Below are 22,679 nucleotides of genomic sequence, written 5' to 3'. Positions count from 1 at the left end.
ATTATTACTCTGTCAAGCACACAAGTTTATTGAATTTATTTTCTTTGATCTGGCTTTCTCAAAGTCTGTCTCTCTCAACAACTCTGAGGTGAAGTTTCTGAGATTCCATATGGCCATGAAAAGCCGGGTTCTCTTTATCTCTGGAAATCTCCAGGAAAGATACATTTTACAGAGCTGTGTCTACAGAACACTGTCAGTAATAATAATAATAATAATAATAATAATAATAAGTAAAAACTGTGGGACGTTGAGACCAAACTAAGATGCTTTCAGATCCATATATTCAACTGTTTAGTTCGAACAGAAAATAATAAATGATAATGAGTGTGTCCTAAAGCACCACCACTCTCTACCCCGCCACATACATACACTGCATGTTAAAATTTACAGGCAGTAAATTCAAAATGAGATAGGATGATGAATTTGCTTATACACAAAATGATCAACCTTCATAAATGATAATTCATCACCACAATGTACGCATGTGTTACACAACGAAGATTCATTTTTAAAAGAGAAATAAAGAGAGAAAATACTTATCATGAATCTTTGATAAAGGAACATATTTCATCCTGCAGCTTGAGAACATGAGTTAATTTAAATTCAGTTCAGTTGACTCTGTTAAATATATTTGTATAATTCTTAGAAATTTAAAGATTTAAGATTGTACACTGTGGAATGCCAATGTTGTTCTCTTTGAAATCATAGAAATCTTACCTCCACTTGGGAATGTGAAATGGCTTTGAAATTGATGTGTTCTGTCATTGAGCACGAATGCTTGACAGGCTACTTTAGTTTCATAGGTTGTAAATCCCTGTAACTCTGCAAGAAGCCATTTATGAAATTGAGCTATTGATTGTGCTAATCTATATAGTGATTACTAGAGACAGCCTAATGAGTATGCCTAAGAGGAGCCATATAGTGCTTTAGTCAAGAAGTTTTGTTCTTTGGGCCTGAACATTCTGGTCTGCTTGAGTTCCTTATTAAAACAGCACTATTCTTGTATAGGTACACATGCTAAGATAGTATATTCATGAACTCATTTACTTTTTTAGCAGGTAAGAGTATTTTGATTTTCTACTATGCACAGTTTACTTTCAGAGTATTTGAAAGTGAACTTTATCCCATTGCTAACTTGGTATCTGAGGTCTGGGTTAATAAAAATAATCCTATTTGAAAAAAGGAGCTATAATGAGCACAAATATAAATTTGAATTAAATAGAGTAGGGAGGAACTAACTTGCAATTAAGAGGATGAATGAAGGGGCTAGTGCTGTAGGGTAGTGGGTGGAGCCACCACCTGCAGTGCTGGCATCCCATATGGGCATTGGTTCCAGTCCCGGCTGCTCTACTTTTGATCCAGCTCTCTGCTATGGCCTTGGCAGGCAGTGGAGGATGGCCCAAGTCCTTGGGCTCCTGCACCCGCGTGGGAGACCCAAAGAAGCTCCTGGATCCTGGCTTTGGCTTAGCTTAGCTCCAGCCTTGTGGCCAATTGGGAAGTGAGCCAGCGGATGGAAGACCTCTCTCTTTCTCTGCCTCTCCTTCTCTCTCTATAACTCTGACTTTCAAATAAATAAATAAATCTTTAGAAAAAAAGAGGATGAATGAAAACCAGAATGAGCACTTGATAGGAGGACAGAATTAGAAGGAAGCATCTCCTTAAAGGAGTAAAAGAAAACTGGTAAGGAGGAAATCAAATATGTCTTAATTTTGTACATCATAATTCTTTCATTTTGCTTTCCTAAATCTGGCCAGTATGATGTGGGAAGATAAATAAAATAAAGTAGCTAGGTCTTAAGCATAACCAGCTGCTTTTAAGCAAGGATGTGGGAGTAGGGGAAGTAAAAAGACTAACCATCCAGTTCAGCTGAGAAAAACATTAGCATTGAAAGATGAACTTACACAAATGAGAAGTTCTGGCCTGGAACCCTTATTTGGATCTGTCTTTATTCCTTAATAATCAAAAAGGAGAACACAGAAAACAAATCTTATGAACTGTAACCTACAGGAATTATAAATGAGACTTAAGTGCAAATGATGTGTTTAGAATTCAATATGGAATTGAAAATACATTGGGGATTCACTATTTTCCATTTTCTCTTGTATAGACTTTCAATGTTGTGCATCTTGTTTATTCATTCAAAGTTCTTTTGTAAAATTCTAATATCAGCAGAATTTGGCTAAATGATGAAGTTCAGGAATTTCTAGCAATATTGTAGATCACAACCTAATAACATGCCAAAGGCAACTTTTCTTTCTACATATTTTATTTTTAAAATTAGTTTAATTGATTTCAGGACATACTACAGGGCAGTTGTAATCAAAACAGCATGGTAATGGTACAGAAACAGATGGATAGACCAATGGAACAGAATTGAAACACCAGAAATCAATTCAATCATCTACAGCCAACTCATATTTGATCAAGGATCCAAAACCAATCCCTGGAGTAAGGACAGTCTATTCAATAAATGGTGCTGGGAAAATTGGTTTTCCACGTGCAGAAGCATGAAGCAAGACCCCTACCTTTCACCTTACACAAAAATCCACTCATCATGGATTAAAGACTTAAATCTACGACCTGACACCATCAAATTATTAGAGAGCATTGGAAAAACCCTGCAAGACATAGGTACCAGCAATGACTTCTTGCAAAACACCCCATAAGCACAGGCAGTCAAAGCCAAAATTAACATTTGGGATTGAATCAAATTGAGAAGTTTCTGTACTGCAAAAGAAAAAGTCAGGAAAGTGAAGAGACAACCAACAGAATGGGAAAATATATTTGCAAACTATGCAACTGATAAAGGGTTGATAACCAGAATCTACAAAGAAATCAAGAAACTCCACAAGATCAAAACAAACAACCCACTTAAGAGGTGGGCCAAGGATCTCAATAGACATTTTTCAAGAGAGGAAATCCAAATGGCCAACAGACACATGAAAAAATGTTCAAGATCACTAGCAATCAGGGAAATGCAAATCAAAACCACAATGCGGTTTCACCTCACCCCAGTTAGAATGGCTCACATTCAGAAATCTACCAACAGTAGATGCTGGAGAGGATGTGGGGAAAAAGGGACACTAATCCACTGTTGGTGGGAATGCAAACTGGTTAAGCCACTATGGAAGTCAGTCTGGAGATTTCTCAGAAACCTGAATATAACCCTAACATTCAACCCAGCCATCCCACTCCTTGGAATTTACCCAAAGGAAATTAAATTGGCAAACAAAAAAGCTGTCTGCACATTAATGTTTATTGCGGCTCAATTCACAATAGCTAAGACCTGGAACCAACCCAAATGCCCATCAACAGCAGACTGGATAAAGAAATTATGGGACACGTACTCTATAGAATACTATACAGCAGTCAAAAACAACGAAACCCAGTCATTTGAAACAAGATGGAGGAATTTGGAAAACATCATGCTGAGTGAATTAAGCCAGTCCCAAAGGGACAAATATCATATGTTCTCCCTGATTGGCGACAACTAACTGAGCACCAAAGGGGAAGCTTGTTGAAGTGAAATGGACACTATGAGAAACAGTGACTTGATCAGCTCTTGTCATGACGGTTGATGTACAATGTAATACTTTATCCATTTTAGTATTTTTTTTGTTCTAGTACCATTGGTTGAACTCTGTAATTAACACACAATTATTTTTAGGTGTTTAAATTTTAACTGAAAAGTGATCCCTGTTAGGAATTTGGAAAACATTATGTTGAGTGAAATAAGCCAATCCCAAAGGGACAAATACCACTTGTTCTCCTTGATAGGTGACAACTAACTGAGCACCAAAAAGGAAACCTGTTAAAGTGAAATGAACACTAGGAGAAACGGTGACTGGATCAGCCCTCACCCTGACTGTTGATGAGCAGCTTAATATGTTATCCCTCTTAGTATTTTTTTGTTTGTTTGTTCTACTTAATACTTTTGGTTGAATACTGTAATCAATACACAATTCTTCTTAAGTGCTGAAACTTAACTGAAAAGTGATCACTGTTAAATATAAGAGTGGGAATAAGAGAAGGAAGAGATGTGCAATTCGGGACATGCTCAAGCTGACTTACCTCAAACGGTAGAGTTAGAAACATACCAGGGGATTCGAATTCAATCCCATCGAGGTGGCATGTACCAATGCCATCTCACTAGTCCCAGTGATCAATTTCTGTTCACAGTTGATCATAATGATAGGACTAACAGCCAAAGGGATCACATAAACAAGAATAGTGTCTGCAAATACTAGCTGATTGAATCAAAAAGGGAGAGAACGATCCAACATGGGAAGTGAGATACACAGCAGACCCATAGAATGGCAGATGTCCTAACAGCACTCTGGCCTCAGAATCAGCCCTTAAGGCATGTGGATCCAGCTGAAATGCCCATGAGAGTATTTCAGGCATGGAAAGCCAAGACCCTCTGGGGGAAAAAAAAAACCCTAAATGAAAGATCTCCACGAGTGAGATCCCAGTGGAAAGAATGGGTCATCAAAGAAGGAGGTACCTTTCTCTGAAGGGAGGAGAGAACTTCCACTTTGACCATGGCCTTGTCTAAATATGATCAGAGTCAGTGAACTCAGGGAGCTTCCATAGCCTTGGCAGCTCATGACAAGAGCCTAGAGTGATTACTGATGCCATAAACAAGAGTGTCAATTTGTTAAGTCAACAACAGGAGTCACTGTGCACTTACTCCTCATGTAGGATCTTTGTCCTTAGTGTGCTGTACATTGAGATTTAACGCTATAACTAGTACTCAACCAGTATTTTTCACTTTATGTTTCTGTGTGGGAGCAAACTGTTGAAATCTTTACTTAATGTATGCTAAACTGATCTTCTGTATATAAAGATAATCGAAAATGAATCTTGATGTGAATGGAAGGGGAGAGGGAGTGCATAAGGGGAGGGTTGCGGGTTGGAGAGACGTTATGGGGGGGAAGCCATTGTAATCCATATTCTGTACTTTGGAAATTTATATTCATTAAATAAAAGTTAAAAATAATTAGTTTAATTGCACATATTTATGGCACACAATGTGTTAATTTTATTTTTAACTGGTACATAATTATTGTACCTATGAGAGATCTTCCAAAAAGTTTGTGGATATACATATTATTGAAAAACTATGCATGTATTGCAAAAGGTTTCTGCACTACAATAAACTTGCTTTAATTCCATCTTTCCACAAATATTTTGAAATACTTTCATATTTATGGTGTACAATGTGATATTTCAGTACATGTATACAGTGTGTAATGACCAGTTACGTATAATTGGCATACTGTTCTTCTCATACATTTATCATTTCAAAATCATCTTTGGTAGTGATTTTGAAATATCCAATTAGGTGCTGTCAATCATAGTTGTCATATTGTGTTATAGAACATTGGAATTTATTCTTCCTATCCAATTGCACCCCTATACCTGTTAACCATCCTCTCTCTCTCCCCCTTTCCCTTCCCCACTCTTCCTAGCCCCTGGTAACCACTATTTGACCTTACTTTTGTGAGATCAACTGTTTTAGCTTCCACATATAAGTTGAACATGATGTTTGTATTTTTGACTTATTTCACTTAATGTAATGTCCTCTAGGAACATTAGTAGTACTGTAAATGTTAAAATTTCTTTCTTTTTATGATTGGAATATAGTCTATTGTATATAGAAATATATACCACATATTTTAATTCATCCATCAGTGGATATCTAGGTTGATTCTGGGTATTTGTGAATAGTGCTGCAAATAATATGGGAATACAGAGAGCTCTTAAACATATTGATTTATCAATTTATACCAATTGTGTGTATAAGAAAACAAGAGCCACCAATGTCTTTAATGTATATAAATGATGATGTTGATGATTTATAATTCCAGAAATCACTTCCTGATAGCCACTGGTGCTAAAAAAATCTGAAGTATACTCATATTTATCTGTTTTAGCAATAAAATGTACATATGTATACCATATTAAATGTTGTAATATAGCCAATATTGGAATCTTTCTGTGAACCCAAATATGGCAATGAGTAAGTCTCCAGGTGGAGTGGCTATATTGAGAATAGTGTTGTACACACTTTATATATAATTTATACATACAGACAGAAACATGCACTTTATATTTAGTATCTAGAACTGGTCTTTATATAAAAAATGGAGGTGTTAATTATTGTTTGATTCCAGGCAATTATTAATTTCTTTCACTCTGAGGATTGAGGATTTTGCTTGAGATCTTTTTATCTCTGGCTTCTAATATGTAATCATCACTGGTTGGTTTCAGTCACATTGTGGATAGCTATTTTCATGCACAAAAAATTACCAAATAGTGGAAGGAAAGCACTATGTTCCTAGGATTTCAAAAGAAAATATTTTTTTTTCTTTTCAAAATATATTGAAAATCAACTTTGAGATGATGGGAAGGTAACCGCAGTGAGAAGCGTGTTACTTCTGACTGAAAAGCATGTCTGTGTATATATATATATATATATATATATATGTGTGTGTGTGTGTGTGTGTGTGTGTGTGTATATATACATACATACATATATATATACTTTTATTAATGAATAAATAAGCAAGGTTAACTCCTTTATTGAACACATTCTTTCAATACTTCTGAGACATGTATTTTAAAATGCTTTCAGAAGTAGATCAAATAACTACAGCAAAGTGAGTAGAAATCCTACCATACAGGGAAAATTGCTCTTTAAAATAACTTCATTTATTCATTCACAGTGATAGGCAATGTACTGGATTCTGGAGATACAGAGGGAAACAAAACAGACAGTGTACCTTTCCTCAGAAATCTACAGTTTTCTGGGAGAGAAGCCATCATAGAAGTAATTTAAAAAGTAATTAAAATTTAGATGAAGCTATGAAAAATGTATAATATTAAGGGAACACATAACAAAAAACCCACAAAACTTAGTTGAAGAGCTCAGGGAATTTTCCCCAAATGAAGTGGCATTAAAAATCAAATATAAAGAATTAATTATCTAGGAAAATGGGGAGAATATATGCAAAAGTCCTAGGAATGCTATATTAAAAGTGGTAAACAGATGTTGATATGGTTGAAGAAAGGACAAAGGGATAGGGTGAACAAATGAAGGCTGGAAAAGTTGAGAGAGCCTAAATATGCATGTTTTTGGAAAATATTGAGAATTCCATATATGTCATTTAAGAAATGCATTCTTTGATTCATTCCAGAAATGTTAATAGAGCATTTACATTCCAGTCACCCTCCCAAGTGCTGAAGATAATATGCATCTGCTTTGACATAGTTTATATTATAAAGGGTAGAGACTGGATATAAAAAAAGTAAATAAGTAAAATATATAATCCATCATATGCTGGTGACTCCATGGAGTAAAATAAAGTGCTTTGAAGGTGCTGAAATTTTAAATAGGTTAGACAGAGAAGGGGATGATGAAAACAAAAAAGAGACTTAAAGAGGCTTAAGGGAGATAGGAGAGGAATCCATGAGAATTTTATTAGTTACCTATTGCTGTGTACCTGCTGTGGTTTGAATGTGATTTGGCTCCTGAATTCGTGCAGAACTTTAAACCCCAAAGCCATAAATTAATGGTATAAAGATGGTAGATATAATCCGATTATGGCATTTTGGAAGTATGCTTAGTGGGAAATCCCTAGGTCATTGAGGACATGCCCTTGGAAGACATTTCTTCAAGAGGTTTGATTATAAAACTGGCGTTGGGCCTCGCTGCTGTTTTTTAACTCAACATGTGATCCTTTCTCCACCTACTATCAACACTCTGCCATTACTGTGGGTTTTTACCCACAGTAATGCACTCACGCAATGGAATTGTACAAAATTATGACTTAACTGGGCTGACTTTTTAAAGATTTATTTTATTTGAAAGGCAGAGTTACAAAGAGTAAGGGAGAGACAGAAAGAGGGAGAAAGCTATTTCATCTACTTGTTCACTCCCCAAACAGCCGGAGCTGGACCAATCCGAAGCCAGGAGCTTCTTTTGGGTCTCCCACATGTATGCAGGAGCCCAAGAAGTTGGGCCATCTTCCACTGCTTTCCCAGGCACTTTAGCAGACAACTGGATTTGATGTGGAATAGCTGAGACTCTGGTGGTCATATTGGATGCCAGCATCACAGGTGGTAGGTTAACTTGCTATACCACAATACTGGTTCCTATTCGAGTTCATTTTAAATCGTGTGTTCCAAAAGGATGTGGAAATGAGTTCAAAAAAGAATGAATATAGTACTTTGAGGATATCAAGGAATGTAATATGGCTGTTTTGGAGTGAGTGAAGAAAGATACTAAGGTGATGTAGTCATAATGAGGGAGTAGACCTTAGTCTTACAGGCTCTATAATGACCTTCATCTCTGAATGAGATGGAAATTCATTAAAGGCTATTTAACAAAGAAGGAACATGACTTTTGTTGTGTTGAAGGCAAAAAAAGGAAACAGAAGTTCATGAAAGAATTTGAAGTATAGGAGTGACATGATTGGAAGAGATGGTGAAATTAATGACTCCTTGTTCTTCAGAAAAAGAAGTAATCCACTACCACAGAGATTTTCCTCTTGAAATTACTAAAGCCTCTGAAAATTCTTGGGTACACTGGGAACAGTCAGTCTTCTTTAAGTATGGCTAGGCAGGCACCCTCTAGAGAGACTTTGGTTATTAAAAAGATTTATAGATTAGAAAATTAATTATATAAGATTATATCTCATTATATCTCATTAAGATGTGGCTTATTGAATTATTGACATAGTTTTTTCTATGAAGTTACCAAATATTATACTTGGAAACAATTTTAAAAGTTAGCTAGTGAGAGAGTGGCATCAATGAGATAGTAGACTAAAAGCTCTAGTCACTTGTTCCCAAAGAGAAACATTAAATCATCAATAAAATTTTGAATATAATGGAGCTTATGAAAACAAATAAAGATTTAAAATAACCAAGTGAACACTTAATCACAAAAAAGTCATACTCAAAATCATAGAGAACTTTGTGACATGTTTTTACTCACCCTTGCCTTCCATTCCCCCTGGCATGATAGGGTGCAATTTGGGAGAATTGGTGGCCTAATACACAGTACCTAGTACTCAATTCCTATTTATGAACTGGAGAGAGCAGAGTATATAAATTTTCAACATCAAATCAAAGGATTTGATATCTAAATTAACTTGGAGTTCAGATGGCCACAGCTGAACTTCGGCTAACAGAAGCCCTAGGAAACATCAGGCATGGCTTGTGAAACTATGAAGGTACCACAGATTCGCAAATTCCATAGGCAAGAGAATATTGAGGGAGGAATACAATAGGTCAGCTAAGGATCCTGAAGAAGCAATGGTGATACTTTTAGGAAAATTAAGACTTTAAAAACAACCACATAAATAGGTGAATGTGATATTCACATACAGACTCATAGAGAAAATTCGTGCCAAGAAATGCCTGAGAATACTTTAAGCCTTAAAATTACATTTGTGGGGAGCAATCCGAACTGGACTGAGTTACTGGAATTAAGACTTATTCTGTGCATCTGCTCTCCCACAATATGGCGCTGGGAGAGAAGTAAACAGCTTCCGCACAGCTGCCTCCAGTTCAATCAATAAACTGTAGGACTTGCTCCTGATTGGAGGAGAGCAGCGTACTCGGCGTGTGGGCAGCCGAGTTGGGATTGGCAGAGGAGGACTATAAAGGAGGAGAGAGACGGCATGCACCGGGAACATCTATGGGGAACATCTAGCTGAAGGAACACCTGTGCAGCCCCCGAGAAAAGCCGGCCGGCGGTGTGCCGCTCCCCTGCGGAAGTGGGGAATGTGGCCAGGGGGAACTGCCCTTCCACGGAGGTGGAAGGGATAGTAGCCAACCCGGGAAGAACCAGCAGCAAACCCGGGGAGGGCCGAGCAGACAAAAGAACAGCGCAGGGTCCTGTGTCGTTCCTCCACGAAGACGGGGAGCGACAACATTGAATAGTGAAGGTCTTCACTTGCTCTGGATCAATTTGCAAAGACTGAGAGAGGACTGTTTTTCCAAATGTGCAATTTTCTACAAAAACATCACAAAGCAAAGGAACAGAAAAACATGTTCCATTCAAAGAAACAAAATAATCTCAAAACCATCCCTGAAGACACAGGCTTTGGATTTATTAGACAAACACTTCAAAATATTTGTCTTAAATATGCTCGAAAAGCTAAGAGAAAATGGACAAATAAAGTAAATCAGGAATGCAATAAGGAGAGTATCAACAAAGAGGTAGGAAAAATAATAAAAGAGCCAAACAGAGCTGAAAATATAATAATTGAAATGAGAATTTTTAACAGTGGTTTTAAAAGTAGAGTCAAACAGGCAGAATAAAGAATCAGAGAGCTTGAAGACTGTCGCTCCCCCTCTTCGTGGAGGAACGACACAGGACCCTGCGCTGTTCTCTCGTCTGCTCGGCCCTCCCCGGGTTTGCTGCTGGTTCTTCCCGGGTTGGCTACTGTCCCTTCCACCTCCGTGGAAGGGCAGTTCCCCCTGGCCACATTCCCTACTTCCGCAGGGGAGCGGCACACCGACGGCCAGCTCTCTCGGGGGCTGCACAGGTGTTCCCCTTAGATGTTCCCCTTAGATGTTCCTGGTGCATGCCGTCTCTCTCCTCCTTTATAGTCCTCCTCCACCAATCCTAACTCGGCTGCCCACACGCCGAGTACGCTGCTCTCCTCCAATCAGGAGCAAGTCCTACAGTTTATTGATTGAACTGGAGGCAGCTGTGCGGAAGCTGTTTACTTCTCTCCCAGCGCCATATTGTGGGAGAGCAGATGCACAGAATAAGTCTTAATTCCAGTAACTCAGTCCAGTCCGGGCTGCTCCCCACAGATCCCCCTTTCTTTTTATTTTTTGGCGTTGATACGCGCCTGTCTTCGGTGTCCCACGGCACACACTCTGCTCTACTTGCTAGAGTTGCCCACAGGTTCTTACAAGTCCTATCAATCAGGCAAACCGAATCCGGGTCCTCTCTTCGCCATGTTGTGAGGAGGTTTTTAGGCGCTGATGCGTGCCTGTATTCGGTGCCCTGCAGCGCATGCTCTGCTCTGCCTGCAGGGGCTTACAAGCCCTAACAATCAGGCAAACCGAATCCAAGCCTTCTAATTGCTGTATTGTGGGGAGGCCTTACTGATGTTAATTCGTGCCTGTCTTCGGTGACCTGCGGTGCATAAGCTGCTAGCCGCCCGCAGGTGCTCATCGCCTCACTTAATCAGGCAGACCTAATCCAAGCTCTCACATTGCAGTGTTGTGGGGAGGCCTTACTGATGTTAATTCGTGCCTGTCTTCGGTGACCTGCGGCGCATAAGCTGCTAGCCGCCCGTAGGTGCTCACCGCCTCCCTAATCAGGCAGACTGAATCCAAGCTTTCTCATTGCAGTATTGTAGGGAGGCCTTTCTATTTCTCTATTTCTCTATCTCCAGGCATTCCTATTTCTCCCATTTTACTTCTATCTTCCAGCATTCCTATTTCTCTCCTTTTACTTCTAAACTTCTGTTTCTCTTATCCCCGCGGCCTCCCGGTGCCTCGCCCTGCCGGCGCCCGCCCCGAAGCTGCTTCTCGGCACCTTTCCGGCTCTGAGCCGCTTCAGCCCACGCCTCTCTCATCTGCGCGGCTCGGCTTTGCACGCACACTCCGCGGTCTCGCACTTAGCCCAGCGTTCCCTATCTACTTGAGCCCCGCACGCTCTTTAGCTGGCGTAGCTTACTTTTCCGCCATTAGCATTCAATCCAAGTTCCCCGGGCTAGCCTGGCAAATTCAACCCAGCTCACGTCTCCACCCCACGATTTGGCTTCCCGTCCTTTGCTCCCCGGGCTAATCAGACGGATCCCAATCTGGCTTACGTTTCCGCTTCTGGTTTCAACTTTTCGCCCCCCATTCCCGGGCTAACTTGAGAATCCCAAAGTGGCTTTCGTCTCCGCCTTGGCCTGCCCCCCGCGGCTTCAATTTCCCTAACATTTTTCTCTACCCGGTATGTTTCCCCAAACTTTCCTCCAACAATACTCCTCCCTCATTTCTCCTGGCCTCTCCCCACAGTCCGCATCCGAGTCTGTTTGTTCTAGCTTTCACTTTCGCCTTCGACCTTAGAGATTTCTCCCAGCTTCCCCCCGTAGTCCGTATCTGAGTCTATGCCTAGGCTTTCAATAGCTTCTTCCGGCACCATTTTCGTCCGGCTTTTCCCTAGGCTGTTCGCTAGTCTCTCTCTCCGATATTTTCCCTAGGCTGTTTGCTAGTCTCTCTCTCCGATATTTTCCCAGTTCTTCCCATTTCTTCCCTCCTAAGTTTGCTATCCATCCTAGGTTTCCTATCCGAGTCACGGCACCATTATGTCGCTCCCTCTCTTCGTGGAGGAACGACACAGGACCCTGCACTGTTCTCTCGTCTGCTCGGCCCTCCCCGGGTTTGCTGCTGGTTCTTCCTGGGTTGGCTACTGTCCCTTCCACCTCCATGGAAGGGCAGTTCCCCCTGGCCACATTCCCCACTTCCGCAGGGGAGCGGCACACCGCCGGCCGGCTCTCTCGGGGGCTGCACAGGTGTTCCCCTTAGGTGTTCCCCTTAGATGTTCCTGGTGCATGCCGTCTCTCTCCTCCTTTATAGTCCTCCTCCGCCAATCCTAACTCGGCTGCCCACACGCCGAGTACGCTGCTCTCCTCCAATCAGGAGCAAGTCCTACAGTTTATTGGTTGAACTGGAGGCAGCTGTGCGGAAGCTGTTTACTTCTCTCCCAGCGCCATATTGTGGGAGAGCAGATGCATAGAATAAGTCTTAATTCCAGTAACTCAGTCCAGTCCGGGCTGCTCCCCACAGAAGACAGGTCATTTGAAATTAGTGAGTTGGAGGAGCCAATAGAATAAAGAAGATTTAATATAGTCAATAGGATATAATGGGACACTGCTAAGAAAATCAATATAAGCTTTATGAAATATTAGAAAGATAAGAGAGAAATGAGGAAGAGAGAGATTATTTGAAGAAATAATGGCCAAAGTCTTTCCAAATTTAAAGACAAACATAGATAGCCAAATACAAGAAGCTCAAGTAGAAGAAACCCAATAATAGCAACATCACAAAGGTAGAAGCAGAGTCCATCAATGAGTAGATAAGCAAAAGCTATATACACATACAATGGGATATTATACACAGAAACAAATTCTGATATTGGATACAATATGGATTAAACTTGAAGACATTGTGCTAAGTTATATGTCATAAAAGGATAAATACTCTATGATTCTGCTTGTATGTAGTACAGAGTAGTCAAAATAGAAATTAAAAAAAAAAATCCCTGGGAGCAGCCATTCATCTCTCACATTGGAGTGCTTTGTTTCCCATCACTGATTCCTGACTCCAGCTTCCTACTAATGCAGAGCATGGCAGGCAGGAAGATGGCTTAAACAATTGGGTGCCTGTCACCCATGTGGGAGTCCTGAGTTGAGTTGAGGGCTCTCAGGTATGACCCAAAACAGCCCCAGTTTGTGGGTATTTGGGTAATGAACCAGCAGATGGGAGATCTGTCTTTGTGTGTTTCTCTCTCATATTAAATTTTTTTTAAAATTAAAATACTAAAAATATCTGTAACAGATTAATCTTCAGCCTTGAGGGGGGTTACCTCTTCCAACAAGCACATATGACATCTCAGTAATTATTTATTTAAATAATCGATTTTGGTCTTCCAGCTTCTTACTCCTCTATTTATACAGCTTTCTGCAGATATTATATTTATATTGGTCATGATTTATTGCTTTCATAATCTGAATATACTATTTTTTTCAATTAATTCACAAGCTTTTATTGGGATTCTGCTCCCAGGTGAGGTTCACCAGTCCCAACAGGGCAGGGGCCAGGGAAGTTGCATGTCAGAGGTTGGGAGGGCTCCTTTTATAGATACAGGGCATGGGGATTAAAGGTTGAGGCAGGTCTGATCCTCATTGGTTGATCTTTAGGCACCCGTGGGAACCTTGACAAGGACTTTTCTTCCCCAGAAGTATGGGTAGGGACTCGCGATTCCCGGAAGTGTAGGCCTTCTCTCCTTGCGGATCCCAAAGCTACCATCCTGACCTTTTGATGACAGGAAAGGGGGCGATGATGAGTCTCTCTGGATACTTTCTGCTGATTGGGGATGATGAGGTACTCTTTGCTGGCATGGGGCAATGTCTCAAGCCGCTGTCTCTTGGGTGGGGAGCCAAATATATCCCTGTAGCAGCATTTGGTTGACCGCCTGATTGCTGACGGCCTTGGTTCGTTCCATTATCACCTGCTGTAAACAGTTAAACAGACACTGTAGTATACAAGTCAGGGTGAGAATAGCAACCAATGATCCTAAGAGTGGCATTAACCAGGTAATGAAAGGATTTCATAGAGGAGAGGAAATGAGGGGGATTTCTGGACCCTTGTGAAGATTGTTTGATGGACGTGGTTTAAATCTGATCCCAGCCAAGACCAGGAGAAAGGCCACTCAACTTTTGCAGGTAGAGGGGTTTGTCTGTAGAGGAATTCTGAATAATCATACAACATTAAGTGGAGGAGAGGACCATCAGTACACACAGGTTAGGAGTAGAGCCATTGATGTTAGAGTAAAGGTTATGATTACAAAGGAATGAGACCCAAGTGGGCTAGACAGAGTCTAGAACAAAGGACAGAGTCATTATTAGAGGACCCAAGAAAAGTGCTGTCTAAGCCACGAATAAGTTCTATGATTGAGAGACAAATAGAAACTGACAGAAGGGGCTTGATAATAATTTGGTGGGCTTTAGGCCTTGTAAGTTAAGAGGCCCAGACCCATCTATCTCTTCACATAGGGTACATCCTAAGCGAGATGTGAACCTTCTTGGGGAAGGCACCCTGTTGACTTCCATTACCCACCTGGCCTGGAAGGAGAGCTGGCCAGGTGAAAGCAGGTGGCATCTCTAACAGGAAATCTACAGCTCTGCCTGCAATGTTGCTGACCCTACTTGGCTGAACCCTCAGCTGCGGTGGTCACTTTGGAAGCTGGGCTGAGTGAAGAGCTTTTCAGCTTAGAGCCAATAAGATCTGTGGCTCTGACCTGAAGTCCTTCTACTCCAGGGCAGGTCCATTTACAGTGATCCAACTCTTGGCTGGCAGAGCTACCAGGGCTCTTCACAAGCTGATATCTGCTGAAGCCCACGCTTACCACATTGAAAGCCACTGCAGTGGACTGGCCTGTTGGGTCTCCGTGATGGCAGATCACTGTACAGAGCTGCCTTTAATAGGCCTGCCACCTATCTTTACATTGCTTCTGATGCCTAGCTTTCTCTTCCTCCTGGTTTTTGCTAAAGCAGACCAGAGGATGCAAGTCAAGGGGGTGCTCAAGTCCCATTTCTAATCTTTGTGGCCTAAACTAGAAGTCTATAGTCACAGGCATGTTCTGATAGTGGTTTTTCTGAAGTAGACCTGCCCATGAGGAAAGCTATGTCCTTACTTTAAAACTTTCTTTCCTTTTGGTTTGAAAGGGAGGTTTTCCCTGTTTACTGTGCTGATGGCAAAGTAGATCTAGCTGTGAAATTATAATTTAAGCTTTTATTTTTTCTATGCCAGTATTACAGAAAATGTTAGCTATCCCTTTCATAATATCTGAAAATCAAAATTTGCATCTTGGAGAGTCCATCAGAATAGAATTAGTTTCCTACCTCAAAGAGAATAGAAAAATGAGAGAACAAGTTGGACTTAGAATAGAGAAATGAGGGAGCAAGTCCTAGATTTCCTACTGAGAATAGCAATATCACATGCAAACTTAGCAAGTGATTTCAACCATTAGATAACAACTTAAGAAAACATTTACCAGACGGTCCAATGCCTTCTATAAACTTTTAGAATAGATGTATTTGGAAACATCTATCATGGTAAACTTAAGCAAAAACATATAAAATGTTTTTAGTTTCTTTCCACCAACAAGTTTAAAACATCTGATACAGAGATTCAGGACACGTGAATCAAATGTAACTTTGATTAATTTTACCTGTTTAAATTTTTGGGCAATCTTTTATCTACAAGCCAATTAAAAGAGTTCTTAATAAATTTTACCATGTAGAAATACAGTATGTATACACATATAATAAAATAGCAGATTCAATAATAGCTTTTTAAACTCTTTAACTGTTTTTTAATTTACCAATTGATTCAAATTACTTTCGGCTCTTAGTAACCTCAGTTAACCATACTTTCAGTTGGTACCTATAATACATTATTGGCTTCATCTGTTTACAGAGCCATCCCAAAATACTGAATACAATAGAAGTGGCTGGAAAAAGTCCATCAGAACCTATAGGAGGACAGTTAAATACAGAACCAACAAACTTTAGTTTTGTGAGCAGCAAATCTGATATATAAAACTGTGGGTGAAAAAAGACTTTAAGTTGCCACGTTTAAAATTATAAACTCATTAACCAACAAGAGGCTCTTGCTTACTTAACACAGTATTTTTGAAAGCACCTGTAGGATTTTACAAAACATTTAACTCTTTAGGCCTCTGGGGCTTTCTCTTGACACCAGTGGTTGGGCCACGTGGCTACCTGGCTTTCAACAATGGCGGCAGGGAACCAAAGGGAGAGGCAGAACATGACAGCGGGACAGAAGAATGCATATATGGGGGCAGGAGGTTCCTGGCTAGCTGTGGGGTCCCCAGGAACTCAGGAGGGTCCGAAAAAGTGGTGGGTGGAGAGTTTGGCAGTAACACATTAGAGACATCCTTAGGCGGTGGGGGCCCAATCTTGGCCAGTAAGACCTGGGCTGTGGAGCAGGCAGAGAGGAAAGTAGGGGAGAAGGGAGTAGCACAGGAGCGGAGGTCCCAGAAAGCCTGGACATATGGGACTTCTGACCATTTTCTCTCCCTGCAACAGAAATTCTCAAGGTTGGTGAGGACATTGGGATCAAAGGTTCCCCCAGGGGGCGACTTAGATCCATGGTCAAGTACATAATTAGGCCATGCCTGAGTGGAGAAGATTAGGCGTTTACGCCATAGGTCCTGGGCCAGTCCCAGTTGCTTGAAGTTCTTTAGGAGGCAGGCCAGGGGGCATTTTGAGTTCCACCCTCGGGATTGGCCAGATCCCCTGGTCTCCCCGGCAGCCCGGGATCTACTGGAATTCAGGCAAGGTGTCTCCTGTCCTGGACTTCAGTAGATGGATAAGAGGTCAGTCCTCTATGGGGCCAAACCAGCGGCGGGACATCTCCACAGCTGCTGGGAGGCTAAACAGCGGAGAACAGAGCCCACGTGTGTATGATATGGAGGTCTCTGGATGGAGAGCTAGCCGGAGATTGCAGAGATTGGGCCAACCCAGAGGAGGGAGGGAGAGCAGAGGAGGAGTTACTTACAGTTGGATGAGCATGGTCCATTGTCAGCCTGGGGCACCAGACAGGTTCAAGGAGCAAGGGGGCCTCGAACCCAGAAAGGGGAGGTGCGCACCCTCAGCTCCCAGGTTTCAGTACCATCCGCAAGGTGTCCAGCGCATAACAAATCTTCCCAGGCAGATGAATCAATTAATTCACAAGCTTTTATTGGGATTCCGCTCCCGGGTGAGGTTCCCTGGTCCCAACAGAGCGGGGGGGGGCTGGGGAAGTCGCCTGAATATACTATTTTTAGAACCACTGTGGTTTCTATAGGGTAGTGATTATCAACAGAATGTAAAATTTTTCAAGATTTATTTATTTATTTAAAAGGCAGAGTAACAGATTAAAGGAGAAACACAGAAATTTTCCATCCTCTGGTTTGCTCCCTAAATGTCTACAGTGCCCAAGCATTCAGACCATCTTCCACTGCTGTCACCTGTGTTAGCAAATAGCTGAATCTGAAGTGAAGCAGCCCACTCGCACTTACCTCCAATGGTAGAGCTAGAAATGTGCCAGGGGATTTCAACTCAGTCTTACCAAGGAGGTATGTACCAATGCCAGCTCACTTGGTAAAGTGAAAAGTATAAGTACATAACCAATCAAAAAGATAGGGTAAGTGTCGAAGAGATTTCACAAATAAGAACAGTGTATGCAAATAATGAAGGATAGAATTAAAAGGGAGAGAATGATCCTGCGGGGGAAGCAGGACACACAGCAGACTCAGAGTAGCAAAAGCTCCAAACAGCACTCTGGCCTCAGAATCAGCCCTTGGGGCATTTGGATCTGGCTAAAAGGTCCATGAGAGTCTCACAGGCATGGAAAGCCAAGACACGGTGGCAAAAACAACCTAAATGAAAGATCCTGGTGAACAAGACCCCAGCAGAAAGAATGGGCCATCAAGAAGGGAGGCGCCTTTCTCTGAAGGGAGGAAGGAACCTCCACTGTGATATGGCCTTAACTAAACAAGTTCAGAGTTGATAAACTCAAGGGGCTTCCATAGCCTAGACAGCTCATAGCAAGAGTCTTGGGTGATTGCTGACGTCATAAATAAGAGTGCCAATTGTTAAATCAACAACGGGAGTCACTGGGCACATGCTCCCCATGTAGGATCTCTGTCCTTAATGTGTTTTACTATGAGAGTTAAAAACAACACTCCTAGTCGAACAATACCCTATACCTTGTGCGGTTGTGTGAGTGCAGTCTGTTGAAATCTTTGCTTAGTATATACTAAGTTGATCTGTATATGAAGGTAATTGAAAATGAAACTCGATGAAGGGTGGGATGGGAGAGGGAGTGGGAGAGGGGAGGGCCGCAGGAGGGAGGGAGGTTGGGGGGGAAGCCACAACAACACAAAAGTTGCACTTTGTAAATTCACATTTATTAAATAAAAAAATAAATAAAAAATTGAGCACACAAAAAAAGAAAATGAATCTTGGTGTGAATGGAATGGGAGAGGGAGTGGGAGATGGAAGGGTTGCAGGCGGGAAGGAAGTAATGGGGGGGGTGGGACCATTGTAATCCATAAACTGTACTTTGGAAATTTATATTTACTAAATAAAAGTTTAAAAAAATGAAGTGGAGCAGCCAAGACTCGAACTGACACTCCTATGGGATGCTGGTACTGCAGGTGGTTTCTTAACCCGCTGTGCCACAATGCCCACCTCTGAATGTAAGTTTGTAAGTGTGTGTGTGTGTATGCATGTGTGTATGTGGGGAGAAGGGTAGATAGTCCTATGAATCTGCATCAAAATATTTTTTAAGAAAGTGTGCTATCTCATTTTCTTGAAATATAGTAAGGCATTTATTTTGTATTTTAAAACATTTTAAAGAAAGTCATAACAATTGACAGTACAACAAATTGTCTGCCACCCACTGATTAAACAAATGTTCATAACTATTGCTTTACAAGCTTCATTGTTTCTCACTGGGATAAATTATGGTTTTCTTGTTAAATGTGCAGCAACTTAGGCACCTCCTATTCCTCAATCCATTTTTCATTGTGTGTCTCTGCCAAGGTAAAACACTTACATTTTGAAAACTTATTTCCTAAAATTTAGAGTTGTAGTTTTATTGATGTCATTATTTGAACTTAAAAGTAAATGGTTACTGTTTCAAAAAGTTGGTATTTTTCAAGCACATTAATAGTGTTTAGCAGGAAGATCAAGTAAAACTTACCACATATTATGGGCCCAAAGTATGATCTCTACAATTCTAAATATAATGGCTGGTAAGAGAACAGGGATCATCTGCAAGAAGTAAACAATGTCGACATTAGTTTTGCTGAAAGACAGTCTTGGGACTCACCTGTTATAATCATATGAACTAATTATTAAAGTTCAGATTCCCAGCCGCCACACCAAACCTACGAAATAATCTATAGAACCTGAGAAATGGTGCTTTTACATACAGTGACTGTTGTATACTCTAAAGGTAAGAACAGTGATACAAATGTTAACATTCTACTGTTTGGAATAAGATGCACTTCACATTTCATTTGTATCACTTACTTACCTTACCTTAGTGGCCTACACCCTAGTCACATCCCATCAATTCCTAATTCTCACCTTTCTTAGCTATTTGTTCTACATCTTACCCTCAGTCCTTCTGATACATTTCTCATATCTCAAACCTGAAAAAGCTTTCAGTTAGAATTTCCTATTCTTTGCCCTGGTATATTCTATTTAAGTCATTGTGTGCTACCTGCTCCATTTCATTGTACTTGTATAATTATCTAATGGGTAGCCATTTGTGGGGAGCAGCTCGGACTGGACTGAGTTACTGGAATTAGGACTTATTCTATGCATCTGCTCTCCCACAATATGGCGCTGGGAGAGAAGAAAACAGCTTTTACACAGCTGCCTCCAGTTCAACCAATAAACTGTAGGACTTGCTCCTGATTGGAGAGCAGCGTACTCGGCGTGTGGGCAGCCGAGTTAGGATTGGCGGAGGAGGACTATAAAGGAGGAGAGAGACGGCATGCACCAGGAACATCTAAGGGGAACACCTAAGGGGAACACCTGTGCAGCCCCCGAGAGAGCCGGCCGTCGGTGTGCCGCTCCCCTGCGGAAGTGGGGAATGTGGCCAGGGGGAACTGCCCTTCCACGGAGGTGGAAGGGACAGTAGCCAACCCGGGAAGAACCAGCAGCAAACCCGGGGAGGGCCGAGCAGACGAGAGAACAGCGCAGGGTCCTGTGTCGTTCCTCCACGAAGACGGGGAGCGACATAATGGTGCCGTGACTCGGATATGAAGCCTAGGCAGGGTTTAGTGTCGTTCCTCCACGAAGAGGGGGAGCGACAGCCATTTAGTTTCCTTCATAAACACTCCTATAAAATAGCTGCTAAGCTTCTACTCTCATACATGAAAGCTATGTGGCTGGATTTCACAATTACAATAAATCAGAGATAGAGTGATTATTAGCAGGTAATCAGCATTAAAATTTTTGTACAACCTCAGGTATAAAATCTCAGAATAAAACTCCAGATCCATCCAAACTATCTCATTCTGATATCCAATGTTTCTCTGTACACTCAGACCACTCTACTCTCACTCTCTCACCTCTCCCCTCCACCTCAGGCCCTCATTGTATTTCATCCAAACAGGTCAGAGCTTTCTGGCTGGGTGACAGGAATCATGGGAGGCTTCAAAAAGAGCCCAAATTCAAGATGAATCCTGAAAAGTCAGCAATGATATAAATTGGTAAAATGTACAGAGCTAGTTGTTTTATTAACATCATTTGAGTGTTTCTTATAATGTGATGCTTTTTAATATGTGTATTTCACAGGTCAACCCCAATTCTAATGAAAAATAATCTCTGAGAACAGCATCCAAGAATCTGCCTTTAAAGGCATACACAGGTAATTCAGATATGCCTCAGGAGTCTATATTACAGACTCTAGAAAGTTAGTCCTTTGGAATCAAAGTAATAAAATTTTGCATGCTGTCAGACATATGACTCATGATTTCAGCTGTAGTAGAAACATACCAATTAGCTCCCATCATTTCTAAGAAAAAGTTGCCTTCTCTAATGTTTTCCCTGTTTTTGTGAGATAGCCTTGAAAAAGACAACTTAATATGCAGTTGGCAAATAAAGGAGTTTGAACGACAACCCCAAAAGGAGATAAAAATGAATAGTTTTTCAAAGCAGCATAATAGGGTGGCAAAAATATTTGAAAGACTAGTTTTGGATGGAGAATTTAGTTTAACTTATTATACAGGCTTTGATGTAAGGATGCACATCTATATTGCATGTCTCAACTTGTTTTGGAAGCACCTCTTACAAAATGACATTAAATAGAAATTCATTATATTTACATAGAATTTGAGATAAATGAAAATTAATTGCCCTTTCAGCTAATTCATAGTGGACTCATAAAAACACTTTTTATTCTATAAGGCCTTTCAGTATTCAAACTACTGCAGCATACCATCTGTTCAGTCTTTTAGTGCATCTGCAGGTTCTATCTCAGTGACAGAGATTGGAAAGCTGTACAGCTTTAGAATTTGTTTAAAGCATTGAAATATTGATGTATTTGAAAAGTATACTATTATTAAAATGTCTCATGATGTGTGTTCTATAAAATGTGGGCATTTTAGTCAATGAAGTGAAGTAATATTTGTGCAGCCACTGCAGGCTTTCCTGATATAATTTACTGCAACTCAGAAATCATGTCTATTACTTTTCTTCATCAGGCATTCTAGTTGAAATTATTAACACACTTTACAGACAGCACTGTGAATCTCATCAAAGTTTCTAATCTATTAATCAAAAGACCCCAAATATGGTTTGATTGCATGCTTCTATTTGGAGCTGATTCTTTATTAGCTTTTAGATGCCAGAATTTATTTGACAGGAATATTTTGTGATTTCTATTTTACATGTTTAAGTTATTTTTTGAAATCTCCTTTATTTCCCTTGGAAAAAAGTAATATGTCTGTTTCTGGAGCTAAAAATCTTCTCCCTTAAAGGTATGAAATTCAAATGAATTGGATGAAAGTATAGATTTTTAAGAAAATCCATTTTTGTAATCTTTCTCATTACAGATCACAAAATATGAAATGTTGATGACATTTTATCCATAGTATGTTAGTTACAAAATGACTACCTCAGTATAATGTATTTTATTACTAATGTTCAATATTGCAGAATGTATTTATTTATTTACTGGCCCTTGATACTAAAGCAAGGATTACAACAATATTGGTTCATAGATCCTTTTTTTTTCCTACATGGTAACTCCAAAAGAAGGAATGCAAAAATAATGATCTGGGACCTGAAAAGATGACTTGAAGCATTGTGTTTAATATAATAACAAAAGAGTGAACCTAGAAACTTCACTGC

General features: G+C 40.5%; 1 long non-coding RNA gene across 1 annotated transcript in view; it reads right to left on the bottom strand.

Moving 5' to 3' along the window:
• Window positions 1–13,834: 13,834 nt before the first annotated feature.
• LOC149119677 (uncharacterized) overlaps window positions 13,835–22,679 on the bottom strand; it is a 135,176-nt gene continuing 126,331 nt past the window's right edge. The window contains exons 2-3 of the long non-coding RNA XR_016228020.1: window positions 19,516–19,586; window positions 13,835–14,254 (exon numbers count right to left, since the gene is read on the bottom strand). This is a non-coding gene — a long non-coding RNA (uncharacterized LOC149119677). The remainder of the gene's footprint in view (window positions 14,255–19,515; window positions 19,587–22,679) is intronic.

This window comes from Oryctolagus cuniculus, chromosome X (assembly GCF_051225735.1).
Source record: "Oryctolagus cuniculus isolate XC-2025 breed Fujian yellow rabbit chromosome X, ASM5122573v1, whole genome shotgun sequence".
NCBI classification, from domain to species: domain Eukaryota; kingdom Metazoa; phylum Chordata; class Mammalia; order Lagomorpha; family Leporidae; genus Oryctolagus; species Oryctolagus cuniculus.
Note: the sequence above shows the minus strand (reverse complement) of the source record. Positions and strands in the feature narration are given on the sequence as shown.